Genomic DNA, 25,987 nt, shown 5'->3' with positions numbered 1-25,987 from the left:
TTAGCGGTCGGTCGGCTGCAGTGCATATGCGATTTCATAATTTCCGTTTGCGGTGGAAATTGTGTAAATTCGTTATCGCCGGCGCGCATCGGCACGCGGCGGCGCATCTCTTCTGCCGGCGCGCCGCGACTAATTATTGTAATTGAATCGTGCCGATTTGTTTTACCATCGTTTCGTTATGTCTCGTAGTAACGAGCGGCCGCGCGCGCGACGATATCGCCGTTTTTCATCGTAACCGATAATCGAAGGTGCTTCGCGCCAAATTGATTCGATATTAATTAACGGCCGAATTCTTGGCTGCCCGTTCGAGCGAGCGAGCGGCTAATTGACGCGCGCATCCGTAAGAAGCGCCAAGCGAAAGACGAGCCGGCGATCGGCCGAGCGTAATAATAATGCGTGTACCGGGGAAAGCTCGGCTGGGCGGGAAAGAGGTGCGGCTCGGGCAAGCTCACCTGCTCTAGGAGGGGTTTTGCGACGCTTCCAGCGTTGCCGAGGCGCTGATAAGACACGCATTACCCCGCTCGCGCGACACCCACTTACGTGCGCGCGGCTACCGGCGCTTTTTACTCCATATAACTCGCCAACCAGTCCCTCTCTATAGAGATTACATTGTAAGACCCCACTCGTCGAGGAGCACTACTGTCTGAGCTGCTACTGCACACTCGGTTTTCTCCCTCGCACCTTTTCTCTCTCTACTGCACTTTCTTCGCGCCTTGCTTTATTACACGCTTTTTTACGGGCTGGCTCCTACCGGAGATGAGCGAGATTCCGTGGCTTCTAAATTAACGGCTTCTGGCGTCTTTCTCCTCCGTTGGATATTTTTTTTACGCTTGCCCTCTGCCAGCCCTAATATTTTTTAATTTTATCTTTCTCTTGATTTCACTTCCGAAGGCTATTTTATACTAAAAGCTATACCCCCTTGTATCGCACTACGCTGGACATTTTTAATAACCGTCATATTGTTTCACATTCTTCTCCCCCGCAAAAACTTCCCTCGCTAGTGGCCGGCTACATTTTTGTCTTGTACATTTTATAAGGATTCCTCGTTTTATGTGCACGCCAATGACCTACTCTCCACTTTAAATTAAAACTTATCAAGTAAAGTCGAGGCTTTTGTTAAAAAAAAGCGCGCATTTATCGTTAACGTTCTTCCCGTCAAATCAATGAAAAATAACGCGATCGTGAAATAAAAAGAAAAGTTATTTCGATTGATTTCCTCGCGAAGAAAGAAGAAAAAGAAAAAAGAAAAAAAGCAGCTTAGTCAAGTACTCGGGTGTGCAGATTTCAAGGTGAAAAGCGTTTGACGTAAACGCTTATATAAAGCCACTCGCAGGGGCAGTGTGCGGGCTAGAAGTTTCGAAAGTCGCGCGGTAGAAGCGAGATTATGCTTCGAGAATTTCCGCTCCTCCTTTTGAGAGGCGACGACGAGGCCGACGACGGGGATTAAGGAAGGAAAAATTGTAAGCCTCCGAAAAAGAAAAACGGGCTCTGCAATTCAGACGCGGTCCGCAATAGGGGATATCTCTGTCAAGTGGCTCCGTATTCCATAATATTTTCCCGAGTGTGCAACGACGACGCGCCGATCAACGAAACCATCGAGTCATTACGTTTAATGGCATCCCGCGTCAGACCTGAAAAAACACTCTGCGCGGCGGAGTATTCGTTTCAACAAAACGATTATTAATGACACACTCGTGAATGCTCGGTCGAGCGGAAGTTGCGTGTGCGCTGCTTACGAAGCAGAAGCAGCAGGAGGAGAAGATTTGAAAATTACGTACGCAAAATGCCGCGACGGCTCGAACGTATAAGGCCATCGATCTGTCGGCGCTCGGTGAAAGCTAATCAAAGCCGTCGATGGTCGCTGCTTAAGCCGCGACAACCTGCGCGGCTCGTGGCTTAATCAATTATCGCGGGCGGAGGGGTGCGGTGGGGCGACGTAAAAAGTCCGGACGGCCGAAAGGAGGATCGGCTTTTTAATTAGGAAGCGCGCTCGCTGGCTTTTTCGTGCGTTCCCGCTCGCAGCGCGCAAAGACGCTGCGGGGCGCGGGGACTGTGTGCATTAACAATAGCGATAAATTAGGCAGGCGCGTGTACGCGCGAGCGCAGATGGCCTTGTAATTAGCGTGTTATTCCCAGTGTACGCATAATTCACCTGCGCGCGGCGGCATCGGCCTGTACACACGCGCGCCCGAACGCGTCGCCTGCCGAGCTCGCAATGGTCGCGCGCGCAACACCGATTAGCTTGTCAAGGCGCATCTGCAACCGTTCCTCTTTTCTCTCTCTCTCTCTCTCTCAGCTTGGTCTATAGACGCGTGGCACGCACCATCAAGTACGGGCTTTTCCGTACGATCCGCGCGCGCTCCGTTCTATTTGTACAGGCCGGCTATACAGTCGGCCGAACAACTTGATTGTCTTTTAATTGACCGCCTCGCGCGCGCTTTATTATAAGCCTGAATAATAGATCGATGTAATCGCAGCGCAACGACTAATTGCCGAATGGGGGTTCTGCAGCGACGGATTATTTTTATTTCGACTTGTAGGTGACTGACGTGCCGGTTAATTTTTTTCCGTGGCATATTGTAAATGTCCCTTGGAAAAGCTGCGGATATACAGCGACACACGGAGCTTCAGTCAAGAGATCCGCCCGACGTTTAATAATTGCGCAACTAAAAGGCTATAGTTCTCTTAATGAAGATACAGGCAGAGCAAGAAAGCCAGAACGTCCTTGCTATCTTTCGGCTCATTAGGACATCTTATCTTCGCATCTCATCTCTCTTCTTCTCTCTTTCGCCCGTGTCTCTCGCTACAGCTGCGCTCGTCGCTTTTTCTTATCTATTTTCGTTTTTTTTTCCTCTCGCCAGCCAACTTCCTAGCTGTCTTCGTCCCTAGTATTTCACGAATTTTCCAAGATTGACCGATATCAGCTCAACTCTCTTCAGGTGTACGCGCGAACCTTAACGAGCTGTGAAGAGAGAAACGAAAAGAATAAAAATATAGAGAAAGGCGTCGAAGCGAAGACGACAAGCCAAACCACCGGCAGGGTTTCGCGAGTTTACCGAGGCAACGATTATCTCGTGCACACCACCGACTAATCGCTAATCCCCATCTGAGTTATGACGCTGCGGCTTCTTCGTCGTCGCCGCTATAGCAGAGCGCAAATGTCCACGCGGCGAGCTTTCTGTTTTCACGCTGTGCTTTTTATGTTTTGTCTGTTGCTCGTTTGCTTTTAATTGCGCTTCGCCTCTCCTCGTCGAAATTAGCTTTCTCAGGCGTACGTTATTGAAAATCTATAGAAATCCAAGTTGAACGGAACAACGTCGGTTTTTTTACATTTTATGGTATTGCATATTCGACGTATTGGAAAGGCCGGTGAAAAAAATTCCACGAACGACAGAATTAAAGGAAAAATCTGAGAAAAGGCAATAAATTCAGTAGGTACGGGAAATGCCATAGCGCCGCGTACGAAGGTAGCGTCAATAGCCATCGGCGAGGCGAGGTTAATGAAAATATCTGATAAATAAGCGTAAAGCCGCGCGGGGCAGCGAAAGCCTCTCGTCTCTTTGCCTCTTTCTCTTAAATTAATAGACTGTCTCCTGCAGCGCTGTCTCTCTCTCTCTCTCTCTCTCTCTCTCTCTCTCTCTCTCTCGGCGTGAAAAGCATCGTTTGGAAAATAAAATTGTCGCGCCTGCCGCCATAGTGCGCGCGCTCTCACTTTTTTCGTGCCGCGATTGAAAATAGCTGCGTGCAGCAGCGCTGCACTCGAACCGACGAGGGAAACGAAGCGACGTCGATTGTTAAAACAAGCCGGCAGGGCTTGTTGCTTTTATTCTCGTCGTTGAATCGGGTTCGTCTATTTGTCGTGTGCTATACTCGTGATTCTTCCCTTTTTTCGGGTCAGCACGATTTTTTTCGCTGTTTGACATTCCGCCGAATAACTTGCCGGGCAAACAGACCGACGACGCGGTGCAATTTATCAATGCGACTCTGCCCGTGCGATAGTTTTTAAAAATAGAACATCGAAGAATACAGAGGAATACGGCTGCGGTGCGCGGCGCGCGATGACTGTCGAAAAATTGGATTCCCTTTTCGAGAGGCATTATCTCCCTTTCTCCGGGCAGGTTTTTTAAAAGGTGCGCGCACGCGCGCGCGGAGTGGCAGGCATTGAAAATGTGGCACGTAAGAGGCTCTCTCGCGCATTAGTCGGTGATGCTGCAACACTTTCATTGTCGAAAATTCGTATGAGCGCGCGCCCTCGGCCTTCCCCCACATTCGTGACTGCGCGAATAATGCCGACTAATAACGACGCGGCTGCCTCGCTCGCCGGCATTGTGGCATTAAAGCGCGCGGCTGGCCGGAGCCGCGACTCGCTTTCCACGTGGAAAATGAAGGCGCCGCAAGCCTTTCGCCCCTCCGCGGTGAGCAGAGAAAAGAAACGTTCCATTCGGCGGAAGTGGCGGGCATCTTGATTGGCATTTTTGCGGCGCTGGTGCCGGAAGTGGATGGGCGTCGTGCGCGCCTCCTCTACAAAAATCGTATTAGCGCCGAGCAAACGAGCTCGCGTTCCCTCTCGCTTGGCATATTTTCCCTCCTTCCTTGCCGCTGCGCAAAGTATAAATAGGCACAATGCGAGCTCGGCGACGAGCTCCTATTTTCAGAGATACTCATCTCTCTGTATCTCCTCGGCGAATCACTGCGCAGCAGCAGCGCCAGCTGCTACGGGCTCTCTCGCTGCGGTTACAATCGTTGTACCGGTATTTCCAGACTTTTAACTTGTTTGGGCGCGGACCATCATCTCTGTCGGCTTTAGTACTACTTTCAATCTCTTTTTTAGCGCTCGCTCGCTGGCTCTCGGCTTTTTTTCTTCTTGCGGCATCCGTGTATTTCGGAGGAGGTGATTTGTGGCGCGCGACGGGCTATTTGTAACGCGGATCGCTCTCCGCTCTGTCGCGGCGATTTAAAAATTGTCTTGTGGTGACACTGCCAAGCTGGTTGATGAGAAACTTTCGCTCGGCGACAACTCTTTGGGCTTGTTCACGTGGTTTTTTTCCCAACGCGCTCGCGACCCCCCCGAGTGTTTTTTTCTCTGATGCAGCTCAAGCAGATGTCAAAAAGGGGTTATTTTCGTCGTTTTTGTTTTGCCTTTTCACGCGCTTTTATTCACACGTAATTAATGTTACTGTCTGGCCGATGTACAACGTGTTTTCCGAGTCGAAGACAAAAAATGTTACGTTTGTCACTCTGGCCGCGTCCCCGTTCCCTGGGAATGTTTACCTTCACGGATTTCTTTTGATGTTGACGAATCCACGGGATTTTGATACTTTCTTTAAAAAGGATAACGGATATCTCGTTATCCGGCTTATTTTAAAAATGAAATATTCGGATACTCCCATGCCGTTCGCAACTAATTGCCGTTCGCATCGTTCTTCGAAAAGAGGCAAATATTTATCCAGTTACGTGAACATTAATGAATGTGCAATGTTATAGAAATTGGAGGAGAAATGTTGACGACGAAGCAGTAGGAATTATTCAATGTATCGACAAACGAAAAAAGAAGTGGCATTAAAATACATGTATTTCGAAATCAATTTCTTTTTAGAACTGCGACAGGCGACGCATCTCCGATAAAAACAACAAACGATACTGCGGCGGTGGTGACAGCGGTAGCCGCACGGACGCTGAAAAAACGAGAAGAAAGATAGAACAGAAAAAAATACACCGCAGCTTTATACAAAAGAAAGTATCGGAGCGTGGAAAAAGCCGACATCAGTGGCTGCGATCTCGGCGGGCGCTGTGTTTTTTCTTTCCGCGGCTCCCTCTTCGCTTCCCTTCGCGTGTGCGTGCGCGCGCGAAGCCCAATCTCTCGATCTCCATCTCTCTTATTCGTGAACGTCCGCCTCTCATCCTCGATACAGCTTTTTCTCGGCCTGTCTCCCCCCTGATTTAATTCACGAGCCTCGCGTGCGCGTTGTACTGCGGGGCAGGTGTGAAACCGCAGCAACAGCCAGGCGCAGGAAAAACTTTGGGCTCTCGTGCGCGCCGGTTTCACTTCTGCCTCGTCGTGTTTTACCCTTTGCGGACGCTCCAACAAACCAACAAGCAAGAAAGAAGACGAAGACGAAGTCGAAGACGCCGAGGATGAAGCCCCCCCCCCCCCGTCTCTACGTGGCTGGGTTTTTGAGCGGAAATTTTACTCGGCCGCCGCACAAGTTGCGCGCTCCATTGCGCTTTCTTTCTCTTCGCTCGCGGCTGCCCGGAAAACTTTGGGATCGCATTTCCGAGGCCGCTGCCATCGCCATCCAGCCGACGTCTCCGCGCGCGGATGTTTCGATTTCTTCCCGAACTTTTGCCGCTTTGCGCTTTGCGCTTTGGTGTTGCGGCCGCGCTTCGCTACAGATGCCGGCCCGACAAATAAATGCCCCCGCGGTATCCCGGCCAGTTGCCGCGGCTATTAGCTCGCTTACCTTGGCTGCACCTCCAGCGCTTTTTCCTTCTCATCTGAATGTTTCATCGGATACGTACCTTGATTTTTCATTGGCCTCTCTGCCTTGCCTGCGTTCTCACGCTCCTCGCCGTTCTCCAACAATTTGTTTTAATTGGCATTCGGCAATCAAACATCGCTCCGCAGAATGCGCGCTTCGGTTCTCATCAGGGGACGGATCAAATCCGAATCCGATCGGTTTTTTTCTTTTTTCTCTTTCGTTCCCATAGACTGCGCAAGGATTTTGCAGTAAATAAATCCGAGAGCCCGCGTCTTTTATGAACGGCGCAAAATGGAACAAATTAGTTTGGCGCTGCTGTAGCAGTTGCGCGTTTCACACGTCGGATGTACACGAGTAATCATCCATCAGAAGCGATTGATTTTTTGTTCCATAGGCAAACACGGTAAAGGAGTTCGGTAGCACCCAAACGCGCTCACTCGCCATTACAAGCGGGATCTATCTGCTTCGGGCAACGTTTTAAACAACAATTAGTATCCTAGCTGAAATAGCATGCGCAGTGCGGGTTTCCGGTTAAAAATTGCTGCCCAGCGAAATCCGTAACAATAGAAATAACGACGTGTATACCCGCATATATCGGTCGAAAATGGAACGGCGCACGCCAATAAACACACACGGATAATGCGCTACGTACAACAGCATGTATAGCATGAAAATCGCCTTTTCGACGTCTCGATTCGTTTTCGACTTTTCCCTCTTTCGCGGAAAAACTTCCCGAGCGACAATTACGTGGTTAAGCCTGCAAAATGGATTTAGTGCGGCTGGCGAAAAAAAAAGTATATATCTACACTTTGGCGCGAGAAAACTGGATACTGCCGTCGCACAGTTTTGACTCTTGGCAGCCTGCGCAGGAAGTCGGAAAATGGACGAGAGCCCAAGTGAACAGTCATGGGGTGGCTTATACCTAGCTTGAAAAGCGGCGCATAGGGGAAAATAAATCAAGAGATTCTCTCTCTCTCTCCCTCTCTATTTCGCTCAGAGTTTTGGGGATTACTGTGGATTTTCACGGAAAATATTGACAAATCATCATTTATCGGGCTCCATGCGTCAATGATTTCATACTTTACGACAATGGCGGTAATAGTTCCGTTGGCATCTTTCAGAACGGTCCGCTGTTTTTCCAAAAACTTGCTGTATTAGGATAATCAACGTTTATTTTTTCCGAAATATCCAAGTAGGTCAAAGCGAGGAATCTATCCCATGGAAGTATAGGTATATAAGGTAGGAATCCCATCCTAAATCCCAATAGACAGACGCACGGACGACGGATCCACGTCAAAATTATTTGATTTATTCGAGCTTAAATTCAAGCCAGTTCTGTCTGAGTCAGAGCGAAGATACATATAATTTAGCTGTCAGCTTTGAAAGCGAAGCTGCGTTACCGCTGCTGCACGAAATTCCTGCAAGAATCATAGAGGAGTGATAGCTACGAAGCGCGAGCTGCGCGCATATAACAGACAGACTAATTCGGTAATACGACAAGTGATTACGCCGGCCTCGTTATAACGGGCTCCAACTCGGCAAATACAATACGTATATGTGTTTGAGTAGGTAAAGCAGCCAACTACAACAACAACAACAACAACAACAACGTCTTGATTAGAACAAACGAAACTGCGACGAGCTGGCTCTCTCCGTCTCTTATCCAATAAGGACCCATCCGCGGTCCATCGAGCACTCATGAATATTCAACTGGCTCGGCTGCGGCGAGCGGAGTTTATGTAATACACTGGCCGCAAACAGACATAGAGAGAGTGAGAGAGAGAGAGATATGCGCAGTGCGCAGCCGGCCGGTCGTCGGCGCGACGAAATCCCGGAGAGGGAAGAAATCGATGTGCTCGCAGATTCGCGCCGACAACCGCGCAGCATGTCCGCTCGCGAGAGCGAGATTATTTAAACTTATTCGGGCGGCAAGGCACGCGCGCGACGCCTAATCGATCGACCCGCGGTCCGCGCGTCGCGGCTAATACGCTGACAGAGTCGATTGCCTTTTCCGAAGCCTTCGCGCGCCGGTTCAATAAGCTGACCTTTCCAATGGGATCGCGCGCGCCTCCCCTTGCCGATCGATTTGTTTCTTTCCCCGCCGTAGACGCCTGCGTGCGCGTACAAATGCAAATTGCGCGCTTTTTTTTTTTATTTTCTTTTTTTCTTTCGACGCGCGAATTTCCAATCAATCTCTTTGCGACGCGGCGGCACGAGGAAAGAAAAAAGCTCTCTCTTTTTCCTTCGGCCCGCCGTGCGCTAGGTCATAATTTCTTTTTACAAGTCTATCGCCGCGGCCGCGCGAGAAAACCTAAAATTATAGATGCATATCGGCGATCGTAAAAACGCATACTCGTAAAGAAGTCGTTCTCGTTCTTTCGCAAGCCGCTGCCGTGGCGATAAGCCGCGTGCAGCGGCAGCTCGGTATATGTATAATTTGAGGCCGGCGAGCGCTGAGTTTTGGAGAGAGCGAGCCGAGTTGGCAATGTGTACACCGCAAATACTTGCACGCTGCGGAGGGCTATGCGCAGCTTGAAAAGCTTAGACATCTGAGGTGGTGGGCTCTTGAGAGCTTCGGGCTATACGGCGGCTTTGGCTTGACCGACGAATCCCTGGCGGAATTTGCTCGGACGATCTTGACGTTTCTAGTTCAAGTTTTTGGAATGTTCGACTCACTACTAGTCCGCAGGACTAGTGTATCCCAGCATCCAGTGACCAATATAACTTTGCTGCTGCTTCTACGCTATCGTTTATTTACTGCGACTCTGTAGCTTCGCTCGAGCCGATCGCGCGCTTCTTCGGACTTCATTACGCTTCAGGTGCTCTCACTCGGATAAAATCAGCCGCCGCCGCCGACGCCGCCGCCGCCGCATATTTAATTATTTTTCGCACTCGAGTTGACTCTGCGATAGGGTCGACCGCAATTCCTCCTCGTCAACTTTCACAAATACGTCTCTTCCAAATTTAACCGAGAAACCATCAATTAACGTCATCTTTTATTAAGCACACGCGAGTTGATCGTAGCGAGACAAGAAGCGGATTTGAATAATTTAAAGCTGCGCGGCGATCGCCGCGGGGGGTTTAGAGGAGTGACCTTAATTGCACGACCCCGTAATTCCGTTCTGGATAAAACCGCCTGTAAGCCGTGCGCGGGTAAATGAAGTTAAGCCGCCGAGCGTTTTCACTTTCAACTTGCACGCGAGTGTGCGCGCGCGCGTGCCGAGAGTCGAGTGAGAACTGCGGAAACTGTCCACATCCTCCTTGATAAACCGTCGCCACGCGGAAGTTGCATCTTGCGCCGCGAAGTAAACGGGAAAGTTTTGGGGGAAGGCAGGCGAAGGTCACCAGTCGTCGAAACTTAGTCTCGCTCTTACCGCTCTTATCTTAACGAGGCGACATTAAGCCTTCATCTTTGCTCGCGCGACTCCGCTGGCCCTTCTGCTGCCGACCTATGTATATATATATAAGGTATACTCGTCGAGAGACAGAGAGAGAGAGAGAGAGAGAGAGAGGGGAGCACGACGCGAATCGAATCGCGCCCTTGGATATAAATGGCCTGCGCGTCGATCGTTTTCCTTCGATACGGGAGAGAGATCGAAAGTGAGCAGAGTCCCACGGGCCGATTCTTATCCGCTGCATCGGCGAACGTCGATCCGCCGACTTGGAAAGGCGAAAAGAAATGTCGATTCCCACGCGCGCACGCGCCCTTTCAACTCTATTAGCCTGTTTGCCGATATCGGGCCGCCGCATGAAATATATCGCTCGCGATCGCTCCGCGTGCCTGCAGGGGAGCCCGAGAAACTCGGCGTTTCATCGGCGGTACGTTTCCCTTGCTCCCGCCTGGGCTCCGCCGATGCTTATCGCTAACAAATTTCTGCCGATCCGGAGATTGATTTTTTCTCTCTCTCCCTTTCCTTTTCGCTTGTCCGCCAACAGCGCGGAATCGTTATCTGTAACGACCAAACTCCACGATATTTCGCGAAGGACTCTTGTTCTCGCCGCGCCCTTAGTGATTTTCCGCGATAAAAATGTCGGCAACGCACGACGATGCGAAAGGCTGCCGGCTACGTAGCTCGTAACTGTTACGTGAAATTAGCGCGGATTATTCGTTGGGCGACGCGTAATACGCGGTAATCTGTCCGCGGAGTACGTATTTGACACCCGTTAATTTAGTTTGATATTGAATACGGCCAAACTAACAATGCGGCGGGGCAATTAGTGCGGCTTCCGAGTACAGGTCACAATTCATAGCCGACAACGCGCGCTCGCAGTGATTAATAAGTTGTTATCGAGATGCCGCGATTCGGCGCGGATCCAACTGTTTCAAGTGGTCTCTCACGAATATCGAAAGCGCGGAGTCAGGCGCACACAGCAGCGCGCCAGCCGGCCGCGAGAACAAAGAGCGCGCTGCGAGCGCGAAGCCCTCGAACGGCTAATTGCTCGCGCGGCCGCGCTGCTTGCCGAGCGCAGCGCCTGCTGGGCCGCGGCAAGAAGGCGCAGGCAGAGCAAACGCAGCGAGGCGCGCGCCTAAGCGAACATTCTACGAATAAAAAGGGGGAGAGAGCTGGCCTTCGTTAACCATCGCGACTGGACAATGGCAGCCAGGTGCTGTAATTTCCTTAATTTTGTTTCGAGCGAACAATGAAGATGGCGCGGGGCTTCTCACGCTCTCTCACGGTATGCGAACGAAAGCCAGAAGCAACAGCAGAGACAGCAATGAGAAAAAAGCCAGCGACGAACGGACGGAAGCCGAGAGTAGAGGAATAAAGAGGAGAAAAAAAGAAGAGAAAGAAACGCCGAGACAAACGAGGAGAGCCTGATAAGCTCGGGCTATGTATTACGCTGCTGCTGCTGCTGCTGCTGTTCCGGCGAACCGGCAAACGAGTGCAATTATCGGCGCGCCGTACGGCAAGCAAGAGAGATGCGCAGCCCCGTTTGAAAGAGAGCGGACTTGTGCATTAATCAGGCGCGCGTCTTTCTTTCGCTTTGACGTGCGCGCGTTTATCGATTCGCAAAAGGTTTTTTCCTTCAAAGCGCCTGCACCTTCATAGGGCGCTCTCTATACTTGGAATTCTTTCGCTTTGCTCTCTCTCTCTCTCTCTCTCTCTCTCTCTCTCTCTCTCTCTCTCTCTCTCTCTCTCTCTCTCTCTCTCTCTTTAGCAGCCGCTGGCCTTCGATTTTATCGTCCGCGCGCGCGGATGCTTTGATTTGCATAGGCAAATTAGCTTCCTTCTTATGTGCAAACGCTGCACCTCGCTGCTTTGCCAATTGTTAAGTTTATAAAATTATCGAGCGACAGCTCGCAGTCATTGATCGTTGTCAACTCGGAAAACAATTCGCCGATTGGAGTCCTTTCGAAATCGATTAGTAGAAATCCCTTTCCGGATAGCAGATTACGCGGCGTCGTTAATTCGCGTTAAGTGCGCGCGGTAACGTTGATTCGACATTTACTTTCGAAGCGATGACGCTTGCGGACGCGAAAGCGAGAGAATCCATTTTTCCGAAACAAAGTTGCGACATTTATTGGTGGACAGTAGCAGCAGCAGTTTTATCTCGCTCTCGTGGCGCAAAAAAAAGGAGGTTACAGCACCGAAATAAAGTCTCCGCATCGGCACCGAGTGAAAATATAAAAACGTTTGATTGCTTGAACAGGTGATGCGGTATATGTATATCATTGAATCCGCTCTGGCGAAAGAGAAATAAAGAGAAGGTCCTTTCGAGTTCACTCGAGCACGCGCTGATTAAAAATGTCAATGAAGCGCGGAAGCACCGAAGAGAAAGCGAAACCGCGCCGAATAAATTATAAAAGAAGCAGTGCGCGACAGCCAAGACGAACAGGGAGGCGCAGACATAGAAAATGAAGGAAACGAGTAGGTACTGGAGTAGTCTGTGCAATAGAGAGGAAGAGAGCGCGGGAGAGGGGGGGGGGGAAGAGCTTGTGGCGGATAGCGAGAGTCGAAAAGTGAAGAGGACTTGCAGGCAGGCAGGCAGCGGAGAGCAGAATAGCGAAAAGAAGAGAGACAGCGGAGCGCGTGGCGAGTAATTATGCAGTCGCTCTCTGCGTGGCTATAGTGCCCTCCACTCATCTCTCGTCAAAGGGCTTTAATCTGGTCCCGCTCGCGCGAGCGACACCGCACGCCAACCGTCGTCGTAGTCGTGCGAATAATGACGCGACGCGCGCCTAACGACCGACGCACCGCCACCCTCTTCCATTCTCTCTCCCTCCTGCATTTGCATGCGTAAAAACGACTCGCCGCGCCTTCTGCTTTGCGCCCAGTAGGCTAAATAAAACTGGGATTAGCCGCGAGGCAAACGAGCAGTCAATTTTCACACGATACTCCGGGCGGCTAATCTCGCGGAGAGAGTCAGGCTTTGCTCTATATATCCGTGGACTCGCGTGGAATTCCGTGATAAATGTATAGCCGTCGTCGTAGGCGCGATCGTCGAGCCGATCAATTGCCGTAGCGCGCGCGTTCACCCGGTCAAAAACCAAACAAATCAATGATCCTAAATAAATAAAGAGAGAGAAAAGATTGCGGGCGGCCGTTCGGAGGCAAACTTTCGCGTGTATAAGGGGGAGAATAATTCCGAACAAAAGGTAAAGAGAAAAATCGAAGGTTATTCCAGGTGAAAGACGTCGAAAGAGCGACCGTGCCTCGGAAAGAAAGAGACCGCAAGCAGAGAGAGAGAGAGAAAATATCGTGTGCTCACGATGGAGAATCAAAGAATTTCCTCCCTCGGTGCAATCATCCACTCTTTTTTCTTCTTCTTCTTCGCGGTGCGGCGGCGCACGCGGCTACAATAAGTGCCTCGTGCGGTATCTCCTCGATAATAGCCCAGTCGGCCAGAAAGAAGAGGAAAGGGGGGGGGGCGCTCGCTCGTCGTACAAAGGACGAAGGAACGAAGAGCGGAGAGCGCGTAAGCTAAGCTGAAAATCGAGAGGCACGCGGCGCGCATACGAGAAAGCTCCTGCATATGTATAAGAAACAAGCGGAAAAGTGCATAAATTTTCCTGGGCTAGAGGGACGAGAGAGAGAGAGAGAGTCCTTCCTTGCCATGCATAATGCGACATATGCTGCCTCGTGCTTAAGAGGCTTCTTCGGGCTTACTACTTCGCTGCGCCAACCGACCCAACTACACATACATATTCGCCAGCGGAAAACGAAGAAATAACGCGCGCGCGCACACATCGAGAAGGTTTCTGCCGGTGCGTAAAATGATTTAGACTCCGCGAGGCTGCACCCTTCTCTATCTCCAACGTATGTATACGCGCTCGGTATTTTCTCACTTTCGCCTGTTCCGCGGGACGATGCCGTACACGTACCGTCCTATACCCCTTCTTAGTTTGCAATTTTAATGTCGATGCACTCGGGCGAAATTGAAGTATTTGTCTGCGGCCTCGTTCCTCCATATTTGTATAGCCCTCTCGCTGACAATGCGCCTCGTACGATAGTTTTGTTCCCTGATAACCGGAGCAGACGAGCGTGGATATATGTTGATTTCGGCCGATAAATAACCTATCAATATTAATTAAAGCTTTTTAACGACGATACAAAGCGACGGAGAGTCGGCGTTTGCAAAGCTTTTTGGAATGATTGCGCGTTCGGTCGTTGCAAAATATTACAAAAAGCCGCAATATAACCGCGTCGTATTTTTATTTGCAAACTTAATTACAGCTTTCCGCAGACGCGCAAATTGACACAGATTTTATTCCGGCGGCCATGACGGAAATCAAGGATTCGTGCAAAATTAAAAGTTCATGCGTTTCATTGCCGCACGGACAAAACAAAGCTGAAAAACTTTATTACGCATTCTTGAAAGCGTAAGGATCATCTCGTCGCTCTCTTTTGCGCGCGCGCGAGTTGAGTATGAGTAGAGTGCATTGGCAAAAACACACGCAGAGCCAAACGCGCAGTTATGAATATGCATACAAACAGGCGGATAGTAGTGGCGTCGATCTCTCTCTCTCTCTCTCTCTCTCTCTCTCTCTCTCTCTCTCTCTCTCTCTCTCTCTCTCTCTCTTTCTAGGTGCGTGTATACAGAGGGTAAAGCTCGAAATACCCGCGCGAGTCGCTCTCCGAGTGTGTACGTGATGCTCGAACGAGTGGCTGCTACTCGGCCGTGTCTTATACTGCCTCCTTGTACTCTTGCTCCCCTGTACAATATATATTCCGACGAGAGCTGCGCTCACTCTGTACCCCCTCTTACGTGTTCCTCTTCTCGCAAGGGAAGTTTGCTACTGCTTATCATCTGATAACTATAAGCTCCTTACATTTACTTTTCCTCGGCAATAACCTCTGCTGATTGTCTTCGACTTGTTATTAGTAAGCTATATATTTTCCTCTTCATCTATTTGCCCGACGAGATTCATCGCAAAATTTTTCGCTTTTTCCCTCCGTTTCTTTCTCTCTCTCTCTCTCTTTCTCTGTCTTTCTTGCCAGCGGGCAGAGCAGCAGCTTGTTTAAAGCCGGAGCACCAGCAGGTTGGATTTAGGAGCGAGAACCCAGGCGCGCGAGCGGGGGCTTCAAAAGGCGCTTCGTTATGCTGCCATCGTGGAAGAGGGAGCTTTTTATCTAACTCGATGTATGTATGTGTGCGGAGCATGTACGAGCAGCAGTTTGAAAAATAACGGGCGCGCGCGCTCTCTCTCTCTCCCTCTTTCTCTCACTCTTGCAAGCTTGAATTTGTGAAAAGGGCTTTCCGCTTATTTACAGCTATATATATCTGCGCATTCTTTTGTCCACTCAATTTGCGAGTAATTTTCAGAGCTTGCAGTTGTGTGCGTTGCGTATACTGATACAGGCGGAAATATTTTCTACGCGGTGAGCGTTCGGCTAATGATTCGTATACTATGACAGTCAATTTAGTTAAATGCGATTTGAGAAATGCTTTACGAAAAGATCTGAAAAGCTGATTATGTAACTGCGTGGTCGCGCATTCGTTCGCGCGCGCGCCCGCGTACTTTATCGCGAGAGTAAAAGCAGCTTAACCAAAGCTCGCGCACGGGGAGAGAGTATTAAAATTAATGCGATGTAACTCAATGCGAGTAAAAGAGCTGTGTGGGAAACGCGCGGCAATTAGTATCTAAGCGAAGAGCGAGCGATAAGCGCGTGGCTGTTATGAGATGTTTGCTTTCGCTTGTCATTATTTGCTCACAGACAGAGAGGAAGAGAGAGAGAGAGAGAGAGAGAGAGAGAGAGAGAGGATGATCCTTTCACGTGCTCGCATCGGGTTTCGCCAAAGCTCTTTTTCTTCGCGTCTTCGACGAGACTTCGGATCGCCTAATCTGCGCCGTTGCTTGCCACACATTCACTCGGCCGCCTCGTTTCGCAGCTCGCGTCTCTCCTTACCGTTTATTCCCCTTGCCACGCCACAGACAAGAGACTTTTATGCGCCAGCCACGAGCGACGACATAGAGAAAACAATAAAGATCGCCCGTTACGAGCTGAAAGCATCCCTTCACGACTGACTCATCTCCCCCCGTGGCTACGCGTGTCGTAAATAAGCGCGCATTCCAATAGCGATACGCGATAAAAGCCAACTAACTCACCTGCACACTGCAACTTTCCAATCAAGGTCTGCGCTGGCCCCGTCTCGATATCTTTAACGAGCATTGCTATCTGTCTGCTCGACGCGCCACTGCATTCAAACTATTCGGAGTCGATCTCTGGCTCGAAAAGCTCTGGCGATGCGCGCATCGTCTTACCAACTACGGTTTCAATTTACCTAAGTGTCCCTCTTTGCCTCTCTCTCTCTCTCTCTCTCTCTCTCTCTCTCTCTCTCTCTCTCTCTCTCTCTCTCTCTCTCTCTCTCTCTTTCTCTCTTGGATCGCCAAGAGTATCGAATGACCACATTGTAGCTTCCGAGTGGCGCTCCTCGCCCGCGCCTCAAAGGACCTAACTATGAATGGTCGAAGGAGAGAGTGAGGACAAAAAAGGGGTTTCCGAGGAGAATAATAGGACTTCGGATTTCGTTTGTACGGCTGCGATTCTCACGCGAATAAGCCTGGGAGACTTCCGATTGCGATGCGAGAACAAGCGAGAGGGGGAGTGCGTATGGTGTCGGCCTGTACTACGGACGAATGGACGGTGCGTATAGCGAGCTAAGGAGCCAGCCGGGATTATGTACTGCTTCGCTTTTTTAGCAGGTGAAAAAGTCTATCGGATTTTTTATTTTTGTTTTTGTTTTTTTTTGTTTTCTCTTGCCGTATCACGTTGTTTCGCCAACGCATCAAAGACAATTGCCTCGTTCTCCCCGCGAATACCATTTCACATTAATTTGCATGAGGATGCTCGGCATTGCCGCCCGCGCTCTCTGTAAATGGTATTGTTGCTCACGCAATGTGATGCAAATTCACCATCTCGAGTTGTGTGCATATACGTACACACGCGTGAATTCTCGTTTAGGCTAATGCGACAGCAGTTGCCGCTGCATAATACGGCTAACCTGTTTCCAACTAACCGGACGTTCGGTTATCTCTATGATATATTACGGCTTTTTTTCCTTGCGCTTTACTATCGGTCAGGTGTGACTATCCGAAAGTCAACGAAATGCTAATATATGAATGCTGTTCTTTAAACCAGATGGCATTTCAACAAATACCCGATAAACACGTTAATCATTCGAAATGTAGCAAACAGTTAGTGTAGTTAAGCAGATCTGGCGACCTACTTTCGTGGGGGTAATTACGCTCATTACGAAAAGCTGAGCCTTGCTTGCAGGTATTATACAACGCGACAAATAATAGATATAGCGCATTTTAATGTTAATCCTCGAAAATAGGCTTAATCCTTATCGTACAAATGATCTTCAAACAACGCGCTTGCAAATTTTTCCTTGCTAGGCAACATCCATCATCGCTGCCTGATTTTTGATATATATGAAAAGAGCTTCTAACGTTTTGCAGTTGTTCTCGTGTGTAGAATTGAATTGGAATGAAATTAAGTGAGGTATAGCGTTTTATTTATTTTCTCTCGTCGTCATCGTTATCAGATCAAATGAAAATGGAAGTTTAATCTTTTACACGCGAACGCGCTTGGTATAATCAGTTCCAACGAACTAGGTCGTGTTTGCGAATCAACCTAAAAAATATTTTTAATCATATTTTGTCCTACAAAACGAAGTGGGTGTAGCTTAACTTAAGTAATAAATAATAATCACTGCTACGTAAATTACGCGAAAGCTCAGTTCTGAATTTTAACAAAGTTTTTCTTTTTTTTTTGTTCGGTAGAAATAGGGTTATAAAGGGCAAATTAAAAACAAAAGGACTCGTAACCCCGATCGACCAAGAAAATCCAGGCATTCGAAGATCCGCCTTTATAGAGAAAAAAAGCAATTACGATCCACGTAGTGGATTGTTTGCGAGGTCGATTAAAACAAACAAACATGCGAACACGTGCGGGGCGGAGAGGGGATTCGTCCGCGCAAGAAAGCCCATCGCCGCGCGGTAGTCAAACAAAGGAAAGCTGCCACGGGCAGCAGCAGCGAGATCACACACACACACGCGCATACAGGGGGTCACTGGAGCAGGTAGCATGACGGAGTGGCCACTCACAGCGCATTATCGCTAGCAAGCGACCCACGCGCGCATACACATACACACGCTTGCGCGCGCATACACAACTATATACACATTGTCTTTACAGAAGTAAACTGCAGCGCGATGTACGTATATCTGACGTATGTAATGCGATGGGAGCGAGGGAGAGACAGAGAGAGAGAGAGAGAGAAACGCCCGGGGCAAAGTGGATTTTTAATGCCGAAAGGGTCGCCGAGTATGAAAGGGATACGCACATAAGTTGAAGGGTGCGACATGACTCGCAGCGCGCACCGCGCGCTATTACTTTGTCGAGCGGCATTTGCCATTCGCTTCGAATTAACGTCTGCGCTCGCTCGCCCGCTGTCCGCGATGATTTCGGGGGCTTTTGAATTTGCCGGAGATTACTTTTCGAAATGAATAACGAGCGAGCGAGCGACGAGCAATGCTTTGTGCGCGCGCGCGCGGGTCCTTGCGTTCCTTCGCCATTTGCCGTTTGATTTTCAACTGTAAGTCATAGTCGCAAGAGTCGGAATGTTTTTGGAGATCGGTTAAAGATATTAATTAAAAGTTCAGAGTTCAGGTGGCATCTAATTCTCTTATTTTCTTTTATAAAGAAAGTGAACTTGACAAAGCGAAGCCAGTTTATTTGTGATCTGAATCGCTGATAGTCACGTGCTCAGTTGTTAAATCTTATATGTCGTTTACGCTTATGAAAGATTACTACGGATTTCCATAAACGATTAAATTTTCGAAAAGTGTATTAGTATAGTTATCATGAATTTAATACGAATTGACTGCTTTAATCATATTAAGAACCTCAAAATAATGACCGACTGATACCTCAAATTAATTGAGCTTTGCTCTGTGCAAAAGTTTACGATAAAATATTGAACAGTTTCGGCTTTATTCAGTAACTTTCAGTTAAAATAATTTTTTGGAAAAGGTACTAATTACAACCGTGAATATTATATATAGAAGTATTATGTTATTTACATCGTCGTGAATATGATTATAGAAAAATGTAATGTTTGTAAAACTTATAATACATTTATTATCGTGTTTTTCGAACTTTTAAATGATGATTTTTCAACACAGAATTTGGGGTGACAAAAGCTTGAAACTTCATTGGTAACATTTTCAAATCACGAGTATCAACGTAACTGCTATCGATAAATAATATCGTCGGATATTGTTTTATTGCAATATGCATATAAAATCAAAGGAATATTTAATGCTTATTGAATTATTGAACTACGAATTTGGCCAGTAAAAGTTTGGACCCATACTCGGGCATTAAAACGAATGCAAAAAAAAAAAAAAGAAAAATGCCGAGTGAGCCAAGCGCCCTAAACATCACATATAAATAGAAAAGGCGTAAGGCCGACGGCACAACTGTCCTCCTTTTTCCTGCGCTCGTGGTTTTTAATTATGCGTATCGCGGGAGCCAGCGAAAGTCAAAGGGATTTCGCTGGTCAAGCGGATGATTAAGTTTTAATTCGGAAATTGGCCAAGCCGGCGAAGGGCGTAATTCGCGAGTCGACCCGCGCAGTTTTCGGCTCCTGTCTGATTTGTTATCCCGAAGGAATTGCAGGCAACAGGCAGCATCAGCAGCTGTGGCAACCGACATTTATCAAGCAAACAGCGCGCTCTTTTAGCCGAAAGCAAAAACGAGTATAAATATAAGAGTATGGGCGAGAGAGCGAGATGCGGGTGGCTACTTAGCGGTGCGCGAAGGAGAGAGGAAAAAAGCGTTGAAAAAACAGAAGGGGAATGGCGAACAACAAATACGCTTGCAGCCAGAGCCAGAGGCGAGGGTGCGCCAAGAGAAGGAGCCAGCGAGTGTGAAGCTCGAGATACATGCATCTATCGGGAGCGTGAGAGGCAGACGCGCGTCGGTAATGGAATAGTCGTTCCCGCGACAGATGTGTGTGCGACGTCGAGTAGAAAAATTAGTGGCTAATCCTCTCTCGATCTCGCCTGGGAGATTAGGGTTTGAAAAGTCAGTCGGCGTCTTCGTTTCGAGTCGCGTGCAGGGCTTCTCTTTATTAGCCCAGCTCTCTCTCTCTCTCTCTCTCTCTCTCTCTCTCTCTCTCTCTCTCTCTCTCTCTCTCTCTCTCTCTCTCTCTCTCTCTCTCTCGTAACGAATCGCGGCGCGTGGCGGTGAGCTGTGAAATTGCGCGGCCGTCCGTGCACCGATTCGATTTCGCGCACGCCAAAAAGGGGTAAAATGCCAATGCGGGCTCGACTCTCTCCCGTCAGACACGGGTTACAGTACGCACGCGTGCCGTCGCGTGTTTATTTTTATCGACGCGCTCTTTTCTCTCTCTCCTTCGGCTGCGAGCACTGCGCGTCAGCGATAAGCTTCCGTTCTAAACGCCTGTGACTAACGAGCTGTAAGGACGGCTATATTTTGAAGAAATGGAGGGAAAATTGATAAATCGATATGCGCTGTATATCTGCGCTAACGGCGGGTACGGAAGCGTTTTTCTAACGGCGCGCGCTACTCTGGGAAAGTCGTTCTTAAGCCCGAGAGAAGAATTTTTTGACAGCAGCTAATTGAAATTTTTCTTTTTGTTGCAGGTAAGTTTCCTTCTGCGCGGCTCCTGCCCCGTAAGACTCTGAAAAGAGAAAATAACAATCAAGTTAGAAATTACCGAAGTTACTGAGTGTGCGCGTTCGTCAAGTCGCGGAGGCAGCTCGCACTGACTCATTTTTAATCATCAAATTAAAAATGTAAGCCATGCACTCTGCGAGAGCGAGAGAAAAATTTGTTCGAAAGAAACCTCAGCAAAAACTAGTTGATTAAACTAAAGTTTAAGAAATATTCAATGGCCATGCTGAGTACGACCGGAGGCATAAGTTTGGCGCTGGCAGTTAATTGAAAAAGATCTTGAGCACCGCACGGCGAACCTTTGCGTGCTTTTTAGATGCTCTCTAGATGGAAAAAATAAAAGCAAGCTTCCTTTCTTTCTCGTTGCTGCTTCTCCGTGGAGTTAATTAAGGTGCGTCTTATCAGTTGCGTTGAATTTTCCTCTCTCTCTCTCTCTCTCTCTCTCTCTCCTTCGAGACTATATGTACAAGTGATTCGGTAATAAACCGGTAAAGCCAGCATGCAGAATGAGATAGAGAGAGAAAAGGAGCGAGCAGGCGCAACTGTAATCAGCGTGGAAGACGCCTGACCATGGAATTGTCAGGTTGACCCGGGGACTGAAGCATCGAGTGAGGCTTGTTTCGCGCGAAAATGCAATTGCGTCGGGTTATTAAACGTCGAACGAGTCGTTGCGAGCCATGTAATAAAAAGGAAAATCACGTCGCTCGCAACCAGTGAATTCGCGAGACATGAAGATGCACAAATTGAATGAACCCACGGTCGCGACGCTTTCCGGGCAAAGTTTGCATGAAAATTTAGCACTCGCAGCTCGCGGCTAGACAGCCCGAGCACGGCACTTCATAAACATTCGCGGGGACGAATTGCATTACAGAACTTGCGCTTACGATAAACTGGCTGCTGGCTTGGAGCAGAAGTTTGATGCGAAATTAAAACGGCGCAAGCTCGCTCGGCTCTTTTTTCGAGGGAGAGAGTGAGAGGCAGCGCGCCTTGCATTCAGTTCATATCTCATTTTAATAAAATAATGACATCTCATTCAATGAGCAAGGACGCACTTTTATCGTCGGCGCGTTGTTGGCAAATTAGCAATGAATATTCATGCGCCGAGCGATATTAGCGGCTTTTAATTACACTCTCGCTGAGCGGGCCACCGCCGCCGCCGCCACCGCCGCCGCCGCCGCCGTTGCTGCTGGCTCCATTCAACTCTGCCGACAAATCTAGCGCCCGGCGCGCTCGATTTTTATGTAAAGCGCACGCGGGACGAGCAGCTTTCTCGTCCGGTCGCCGCGATGGATGCTAATTGCCTCTTTCTTTCTCGGCGAGCCTCGCGTTGACAAGCGGCTGACTGTCGCAGCTACCTTTGTAATGCCGCCAAGCACGCGTCGGCGTTCGGCCGGGCGCGCGCGCGCGCTTATCGCGTATTCGCCGCGCGTTTATCGGCCTGGTCACGCGCTAATCCTCCACTCGGCTCGTCCGACGGAGGATGCGTGTCGCCGCGCTTTCGCTTCTCGGCCGCTTTCTTCCTCGTTAATTGCCTGTTTAGATATATATGTAACGACTCTCTTCGCCAAGCCTCCTATCTACAGCGTAGCGCTCTTCCATAAAACACTCAGTTTGTAAATTAACTACATTTCCGAGTGCGTCTGCCGTTGGTCGTTGCGTATATACCTTGATGTGCCTCGCGTATTTCCCGCCGGAGTGATAACAGCCGACATAAGCACTCGAAGAGGGCGCGCGGCATTTTCGCGACAGCAGTTGTCGGGGGTCGGCTGATTGTGTCGAGAATGTTGCACGCACGATACGTCTAGAATTTAAAACGTGAGAAGGGGCGCGGCGAAGCCCTAACGGCCAAGCCGCGGTACATGTACCCGACGACGGCGACAACCACCATCTACGCGCGCGAAATTGCAAAAAAGAAAAAAAGAGTAAAAAAGGCCAGGCGTGGCCTAGTAACGCGTAATCCGTATTCGCTCGGCCGCGATATTCCGCAGCGGCGCGGAAAGAAAACAACGAGAGCCAGGAAAAGCCCCGGCACGGCGGTGCGCGCGAGAATGGCCAGGCGCGCGTTTCTATAATTTTCGCAGGGAGACGAAAACCGCAGCGCGCGCCTGCAGTGCTTTTCCAATTCCTCGGCGCTGCGTACGCGCGCATACGTAATCCCTGCATCTCGGGAGTGAAAAGAGCCGCACGCGCTCGGAGACACGTATGAGCGTAACGTCCGCCGATGCCGGGGACAGCGGAGAAGGTGCAGCCGTGGCGCGTGGCACCATCGCCGTCCCTCGCGGCCGAGAGGGACGTTCGAGCCAGCTCTGGCATACTGATCGAGCGGCCACGCGAGAAGCGCTGCTTTCTTTTCGGCGGCGGCTGCGCGGAATCGGATCGATCCTTCGGGTCTCCCTCTCTCTGGAGTGGCCGCTGTCGCCGAGCGATTGGCCGTTTACTCACGAGTGATTAAATTGCTAATAGTTGTCGGGCGAATTCCGCGCCTCGAATGTTTATACAAGCTTTGGCGTTTGCTCGAGTCCTCGAACGAGCCGTTTTCAACGATTAAGGAGAAAGTCGGAAATTCACGGCCGGGGCTAATCTTATCTGGGAAGGAATATCTGTCTGTCGAGTGCAGGTATAATACGGTGACGAGAGCTCGCGGCAACGAAGCAAGCCCTCGACCAATTATCATACAAAGTACGGTCTCTCGTGGAATTGTCTGGCGGTCGAACGGGCCTCATTTCCGCGTCACGCGTGAATCTCGCGTTGAGAGAGACAGAGACAAAAGGGAAATTTAATCCTCGAATTTATACGCTGCTCGTTTGCCATCTTCTCAGACGCTGCCGTCGCTGCGTCGGCGATCCGTGAGCGCGATACAGCGAGTTGTCGCGAGCGAGACTCTGCGTGCGTATGAAACGCGAAATTGAGCGGCTCGTTTTCCGCTTTTCCAGTCGCGTGGCAACGCTCGCGTCAATGGTGTTACCACGGCGTCTAGAGCACACACGCGAGACAGGCAGTGCTGCAGCAGCGCACGCCCGCGAGAATCGAGATATAAAGTGCGAGATAGAACGCTCGAGTGTCGCTCTGGCGCTCGCAGCTTTTATTTTTATTTTTATAGTGCGCAAGTGCGAGTATCGATTTGACGTGCAAGAGGAAGAGAAAGAGAGCTGGAGAGAGTAGCAGAGTAGTGGATTGACTGCCTCGGAACTTCCGTAGTGCGAGAGAGAGAGAGAGAGTATAAAGTTTTATTGCGGTGTTATTGTTATCTCTCTGTCTCAATCTTGCCTCGAACGAACAAAGATTGCTTCGGCTGGTTCGCTTTAAGTCTCGTAATTTGATTTTTTCTTCTTGTTTTTTTCTTTTCTTTTCTTCGTTGCTAAAACTTGTTCCCTTTCGTCCCTTCCATTTCACCATTTTGCCTGCTCGCGTGCGAACGCTCTAAAAGCCAAATCCAAGCCAGTATTAATATTGCATTAAATTAATGATGCGAGAGCGGTGAAAAAATGGCCACATAACAGCGCGGCTTATCGTATCGCTTGCAGCCGATTATAAATATTCATTTGGCTTTTGATTAAAGAAAATTAATAATCAAAGGTAGCGCGCTCGCGATCTGCGGAATTATGCTAAAAGCATCGATGCGGTTTCGAATAATAATCCTAAAAGCTTCTATAAATACCACAGCGAGGAATTGCAATATCACACGAGAGCCAGGAAAATCATTGGCGAAAAGTACTACGCCGCCAATGATTTTTCCGATTATATCTTGCAATTAAATGACTTTGGCGCACTGTATCAGATTTATGTGGGTCAGCGTGGAGTGCAGTTAACGCGCGGCGCTTATCATTGGAAACGACGTTGTTTCGAAATCAGCCTAATGGAGTCGTAATAGCGGCACCGGCGGCAATTAGAAAACAATTATTGTCCACGCTTCGATCCTCATTTACGGTACTTTTCCAGATGGATGCGATCCGTATAAGGACGGAGACGAAGTGGGCGCGCGCGACGCACGTACGTTGCATTTGATGGCCCGAGCCAATGAATGGCCAATGCGTTGGCGGCACAATATACACTCTATCTGCCTCTCGGTTCGAGGACAACTTTTAATCATTTCAATGTTATCGTACAAGCAATTTCTCTGTCGTTGCGTCGCGTAATTGAATGGGCGTTTGTGCCGATTGACAGTTATTGCTGTCGGCAAGCCACAGCAGCAGTGCAATGGAGCTTGGACTGTCCGAAAAAGACTCGGCTCGTTAGCGCGTTGCATTAGAGCCTCGAAAGCTCGTTCTTCAGCTAGATTACGAATACGGGAGATACTTTTTCTCCGGCGAAAGTGGGGATCTGCACCGAGCAACGAGAGAGCAATGCTCGCGCGTACACTCCAAGCTGTTGGTAATCGCGCTAAGCTCGGTACCTCTCGCGGCCTCACGTAGCTACATAGCCTAGCTATACGTATATATTATGTATATATTGCGCGCAAGAGAGCACAAACTTATCTCCCGGTTGTCTGTAATCCTGGGGGCCGAGCGAGCCAACGCATATACGTCCCGAGGGAGGCGTTTGTATCGTCGCCCGCGGTTTTACGCGAAGCGTGCGCGTGCACCGAGTCGGTAGTCGGTGCCTTCTGTAGGGGCTGTAGGCCAATTCGATTTTGCTATTCCTCTACGCGAGCACAAAGACGCGCCAACCGCGCCCGGGGCACTTTGGCTTTCTGCTCCCTATCCCAGCCGAAAACTGACTAATTATATCCTCGAAACCGCGATCTTTTATCTCGCATTATACCCGCTGCTTGCCGTGGTGCAATCCAAGCTCAAACGCCGTACCCGTCCATTTGTATTCGCGCAAAACTTGCTCTATCTCGCGAGGAAATAACAACGTTTTTTTTTTTCCACCCCTTCCGCCTGCTGCCGTCAATTTTAGGCGCAACGCACTCCGTCACTCGTGCAAAACTAAAAACCCATCTAAATCCTTTTACGTTTGGCGGCGTGCGCGTTGAAGAAATCCGTGAAAGAGAGAGAGAGAGAGAGAGAGAGAGAGAGAGAGAGAGAGAGAGAGAGAGAAAAGCGCCACGTTCGCGTTGGCGAGAGAGCGGATAAGGCAAAAACGTTAATTCAAAGCGAAACTAGCAGCGGCGGCGGCAGCCTTTTCAATAAACGAGACAGTCCAAAGCGACTCTGCTTGTGTGTATGTGTGTGTGTGTGTGTGTATATCCACCAGATCTCGCGCACCTGCAAAAGAGAGCTTTTCCTTGGTGCGTGGAGCCAGTCCCCCGGTCCCTAGAACCTTGCGTCGCGTTGCGTTGCTTTGGTTTCCCATTTGCTAGGGGCTTTACTCTCGCTCTGGCCAATTCGGTGCGTACGTGCACGTTAGATTTTGATA

General features: G+C 49.3%; 1 protein-coding gene across 3 annotated transcripts in view; it reads left to right on the top strand.

The window, feature by feature from the left end:
* Positions 1-25,987, top strand: part of LOC131673502 (carboxypeptidase N subunit 2-like) — a 66,599-nt gene that overhangs the window by 8,527 nt on the left and 32,085 nt on the right. The window contains exon 1 of one of the 3 annotated variants that reach the window (XM_058951522.1): positions 20,650-20,751. The exons of the other annotated variants lie outside the window; for them this stretch is intronic. The gene's annotated coding sequence lies outside the window, so the exon portion shown is untranslated. Of the gene's footprint in view, positions 1-20,649; positions 20,752-25,987 lie in introns of those variants that run through there. 3 annotated transcript variants of the gene reach the window in all.

Source organism: Phymastichus coffea, unplaced genomic scaffold (assembly GCF_024137745.1).
Source record: "Phymastichus coffea isolate CEN01 unplaced genomic scaffold, Cenicafe_Pcof_1.1 PCOF00181, whole genome shotgun sequence".
Classification (NCBI taxonomy): Eukaryota; Metazoa; Arthropoda; class Insecta; order Hymenoptera; family Eulophidae; genus Phymastichus; species Phymastichus coffea.
This window is presented reverse-complemented; position numbering and strand designations above follow the sequence as displayed.